Raw genomic sequence first — 6,000 nt, forward strand, 5'->3', positions numbered from 1 at the left:
TTTGGGACCCCAATTCAGCCATTTCCAACACCAGCTGCTCTCGGAATGCCAACTAGGAGAGAGTGGTTTGACATTTTGCTTTGACCATCTGCTTGTGGGGAATGAAAGCATTTACTGTAGCAATGCCACAAAGTGGTAAAAAAAGTCTTATACCACTTCCTTGTCTTGGTAGTAGCCGATCAGAGCATCAGATAGGTTGACACCCCCCATGCTGGCATTGTAGTTCTTCACAGAGACATTCTTTCTTTTTCACCCTCCTTGAGACATGGTTGTTGTTGAATGCATTATATGTCCTGGACTTCCTGATGAGCTCTACCCCAGGTGGTAAGGGTAGGTAACAACACATCAATAACAATATTCAACAACTGAGACATTAACTGAACAAGTTTTACAGACATTTGACTAACAGACATGGAATCATGTGTCCCTGAAAAAAGGGGGGGTCAAAATCAAAAGTAACAGGCTGTATCTGTTGTGGCCACCAGCTGCATTAAGTACTGCAGTGCATCTCCTCCTCATGGATTGCACCAGATTTGCCAGTTCTTGTCTGTCATGGAAAGGTGTTCTTAATGTTTTGTACGCTCAGTGTATATATGTTACCCCTTAGCAGAATTATCGGAAAGCACATCATTTGTTTTCATTGCTACGCAGACGATACACAACTTGACATTTCTGTGTCACCAGAGGATTTTAGCTCCACGGAAAATTAATAGACTGCATTGGTGATTTAAATACTTGGATTGCTCATAACGTCCTCCAGCTAAATCTAGACAAGACCAAGTTACTTATTGCTGGAGCCAAAGCACAGAGAGAGAATCTGTCAGCACATTTTAATTCAGATAATAAAGATAACACAAAATAGCTTTTTACCACCTGAGGAACATTGCCATGGTGCGGCCGTTTCTCTCTCAGGCTGATAAAGAGAGACTCATCCATGCTTTTATTACAAGCAGGCTTGACTACTGTAATGCTCTCCTGTCTGGTGTACCCAAGAAAGCCATTGGTCAACTGCAAAACATACAGAATGCTGCAGCATGGGTACTGACCAAGACCAGACAGATAGCACACATTTAAATTCTTCAATTGGTTTTTCAATCAATTCACGATTGTGCACCCAATACATGTCAGACATGCCTTTGAGTTGTGAGTCAAGTAGGTCCCTCAGGTCCTCTGGCACTGGCCTTTTAATTATCCTAAAGCTTAGGACCTAGATGCATGGAGAGGCAACCTTTAGTTACTATGCGCCCGGCTTCTCGAATAGCCTGCCAGAGAACCTGAGGGGGGCCGAAAATGTTGACATATTTAAAAGGGATCTTAAAATACACCTTTTTAGCTCTGCTTTTCCTTTAGGTGTTTTTTGTCTTTCAGTTATTATTGATATTCTTTAGGCTTTTTTATCCTCTGATGTTTGTTGTGTAGTAAATATTTCAGTTTTTAGTTTGAATGTTTCTGTTTTGTAAAAGAATCCATGTCTGTTTACTATATAAATAAAGCAAGATTTGATTAGAGACATTACCACCTACGGCTGCAAATATCGATGCTGCTCCATGAAAATACACAAAATCACAGATTTGGCACATCAATGCACACATGTTAGGTAACACATCATGACATTTATAGAGACAAATACAGAAAGTAGCTTTCAAGTAGCAAAAAATAACTCAATAGATTTAACATGAAATGAAGGCTATTTCAATATTTTCCAGAGTGGTACGACGGTCTAAGAAAGAAATAGGCCTGTAACCTTCTGTTTACATTTTAATGCAGCCATCTCGGTTTTCATTAGAAGGATATTTTTATATGTCACTTATTTGTGTCAATTGCAAAGACATTGGCAACTTTGTATTTGTAATCAACTTTGGTCTGAAGTTATCAGCAGTCAAATAAACCACAGATAAACCATGTAATTCTATGTTTAGCGGATCTTCTGTATATAAAGTGAGGTGGGAGGGCAAGGTCCGCCTACTTCTCCACCATCAACAGCTCCAACAAGAACTACCGAACTCTGTTGTCCACTGTCAGCAAACTACTACAACCCTGCAATGATACCACTACTTGCTCCACTGAACTCTGCAACTCCTTACATCAGTTTTTCAAGGAAAAGAGCACCAAAATAAATTCAGCACTGCCCAATCTGCCTCTGCCGCCACTCCCCCTGTCAACCACCCCACCACCAATGTTGACATCCCGATCACCACCCCTGAAACCTGTTTCTCTGCATTCGCCCCATTGACTGTCCCTATATCTCAAAACTCATCATGTCATCAAAGACTACAACCTGCTCCTTGGATCCCCTCCTCACGGTTCTCATCAAAGCCACATTGTCAACCTTTCCCTCACCTATGGAACTGTCTCCTTCAACTACAAACAGCTGCAGTCACCCACAAAACTAGACACTACCATCCTCAATAATTACTGACGCATCTCCAACCTCCCCTTCCTTGATAAGACCCTGGAACAGACCGTTGCCTCCCATTTACAAAGCCACCTGCTGATCAATAACCTATTTGAACCCCTCCGGTCTGGTTTCTACCCTATTCACAGTACTGAAACTGCACTCCTCAAAGTCGCCAACGACCTCCTCACCTCTGCTGATGCCCTCAATAATCTGATTCTCCTAAACCTGAGTGGCGCTTTTGACACCATAAGCCATCAGATCCTACTCACCAGGCTTGAGAGTCTGAGTGTTAAGGGCACCAAACTCTCCTGATTACAATCATACCTCACCAACCAGACCCACAACATCTGCTTCAATGGCTACACCTCGACTCAGCTGCAGTTACAAACAGGCCTGGAATTTTCTTGATTTAGCCATTTTTACAGTCCAGTACTAGGTTACCTTCAGACAACTTCCCTGAAGCTTGTGTGTCTGTGTGGTAGAGCAGAACAACCAATACCTTCGTGTTCGTGACATATTCGTTTGTACCTCCAACGGTTTGGTCTGAACAGTCAGTTTTGTGAGAAGATCATTTCGGGGGTCAGGGCAGAGTTCTGACAATTTCTTAATTTTGTATTTCTTTTTGGGGTTCAGACAATTGAAGTAAAGCTTGTGGATATTGTAGAGCCAAACAACCGACACTGTCGTGTTTGTGAGAGTTTTGTCTTAATAGTGGTGACTTATTCGTTTGTAGATCACACGGTTTTGGGTTTACAGAAGATTGTGATGATTTCTTGTCCGGATCTTGTGGATCTTGTGTGTAGAAAAAGGCAGCTTTCACAAGCCCTATGTTATGGAGAAGGTCGGCGGAAAGAGGGGATTGAGCTGCAGCCACTACAAGAAACACTAAGTCTCTAGCATAAACACATTAGAAGCGATTTAATTTTCAGAATGACATCACCATGTGACGCAGGGGTGCATCAATCGACTCTAGGGAGTTGTTAATTAAAGGCAAATTTCATGATTTAGGACCCTTGTAACGGCTTTCTTCGGTTGAAGGAGAGTCGGACCAAAATGAGGCGTGTAGATTGCGATCCATGTTTATTAAACTGAAGCAACACGAATCTAAATACAAACACTACAAAACAATAAACGTAACGAAAACCGAAACAGCCTAATACTGGTGCACATGAACACAGAACAAGGAACATCAGGACACTAAGGACAATCACCCATGAAACACTCAAAGAATATGGCTGCCTAAATATGGTTCCCAATCAGAGACAACGATAAACACCTGCCTCTGATTGAGAACCACTTCAGACAGCCATAGACTTAACTAGAACACCCCACTAAGCTACAATCCCAATACCGACACACCACATACAAAAACCCATGCCACACCCTGGCCTGACCAAATAAATGAAGATAAACACAAAATACTTCGACCAGGGCGTGACAGAACCCCCCCCCCCCTAAGGTCCGGACTCCCGGACGCACATCAAAACAATAGGGAGGTGGGCGTCTGTCCATGGTGGCGGCTCCGGCGCGGGACGTGGACCCCACTCTATCAATGTCTTAGTCCCTCCTCCTCGCGTTCAAGGATAGTCCACCCTCGCCGCCGACCATGGCCTAGTAGTCCTCACCCAGAATCACACTGGACTGAGGGGCAGCTCGGGACTGAGGGGCAGCTCGGGACTGAGGGGAAGCTCGGAACTGAGGGGAAGCTCGGGACTGAGGGGAAGCTCGGGATTGAGGGGAAGCTCGGGATTGAGGGGAAGCTCGGGACTGAGAGGAAGCACAGCACTGAGAGGAAGCCCAGCACTGAGAGGAAGCTCAGGCAGGTAGTTGGATCCGGCAGATCCTGGCTGGCTGGTGGTTCTGGCAGATCCTGGCTGACTGGCGGATCTGGAAGAGTCTGGCTGACTGGCGGATCTGGAAGAGTCTGGCTGAATGGCGGATCTGGAAGAGTCTGGCTGAATGGCGGATCTGGAAGAGTCTGGCTGACTGGCGGATCTGGAAGAGTCTGGCTGACTGGCGGATCTGGAAGAGTCTGGCTGACTGGCGGATCTGGAAGAGTCTGGCTGACTGGCGGATCTGGAAGAGTCTGGCTGACTGGCAGACTGATGGATCTGGCTGCTCCATGCTGACTGGCGGCTCTGGCTGCTCCATGCTGACTGGCGGCTCTGGCTGCTCCATGCTGACTGGCGGCCCTGGCTGCTCCATGCAGACTGGCGGCCCTGGCGGCTCCATGCAGACTGGCGGCCCTGGCGGCTCCATGCAGACTGGCGGCCCTGGCGGCTCCATGCAGACTGGCGGCCCTGGCGGCTCCATGCAGACTGGCGGCCCTGGCGGCTCCATGCAGACTGGCGGCCCTGGCGGCTCCTTGCAGACTGGCAGCTCTGGCGGCTCCTTGCAGACTGGCAGCTCTGGCGACTCCTTGCAGACTGGCAGCACTGGCGGCTCCTTGCAGACTGGCAGCTCCTTGCAGACTGGCAGCTCCTTGCAGACTGGCAGCTCCTTGCAGACTGGCTGCTCCATGCAGACTGGCAGCTCCATGCAGACTGGAGACTCCGGCAGCGCTGTAGAGACGGAAGGCTCTGGCAGCGCTAAACAGGCGGGAGACTCCGGAAGCGCTGGAGAGGAGGAAGGCTCCAACTGCGCTGAACAGGCGGGAGACTCCGGCAGCGCTGTAGAGGAGGAAGGCTCTGACAGCGCTAGATAGGCAGGAGACTCCGGCAGCGCTGGAGAGGTGGAAGGCTCTGGCAGCGCTGGACAGGCGAGGCGCACTGTAGGCCTGATGCGTGGTGCTGGCACTGGTGGTACTGGGCTGAGAACACGCACAGGAAGCCTGGTGCGGGGAGCTGCCACCGGAGGGCTGATGTGTGGAGGTGGTACTGGATAGACCGGACCGTGCAGGCGCACTGGAGCTCTTGAGCACCGAGCCTGCCCAACCTTACCTGGTTGAATGCTCTCGGTCGCCCTGCCAGTGTGGCGAGGTGGAATAGCCCGCACTGGGCTATGCAGGCGAACCGGAGACACCGAGCGCAAGGCTGGTGCCATGTAAGCCGGCCCAAGGAGACGCACTGGGGACCAGATGCGTAGAGCCGGCTTCATGGCACTTGGCTCGATGCTCACTCTATCCCGGCCGATACGCGGAGCTGGAATGTACCGCACCGGGCTATGCACCCGCACTGGAGACACCGTGCGCACCACAGCATAACACGGTGCCTGCCCGGTCTCTCTAGCCCCCCGGTAAGCACAGGGAGTTTGCGCAGGTCTCCTACCTGGCGTAGCCATACTCCCTGTGAGCCCTCTCCCCCCAAGAAATTTTTGGGGCTGACTCTCAGACTTCCTTGCGCGCCGCCGTGCTTGCTTCGCCAACTCCATTCTCCGATAACCTTCCGCGCACTGCTCCATCGAATCCCAGGCGGGCTCCGGCACTCTCCCTGGGTCGACCGCCCACCTGTCTATATCCTCCCAAGTAGTATAGTCCATGCTCTTGCTGTCCATAACGACCTCCCATCTCCATTCCTCCTTTCACTGCTGTTGCCCGTTACCACGCCGCTTGGTCCTGTTGTGGTGGGTGATTCTGTAACGGCTTTCTTCGGTTGAAGGAGAGT

Source organism: Oncorhynchus mykiss, chromosome 19 (genome assembly GCF_013265735.2).
Source record: "Oncorhynchus mykiss isolate Arlee chromosome 19, USDA_OmykA_1.1, whole genome shotgun sequence".
Classification (NCBI taxonomy): domain Eukaryota; kingdom Metazoa; phylum Chordata; class Actinopteri; order Salmoniformes; family Salmonidae; genus Oncorhynchus; species Oncorhynchus mykiss.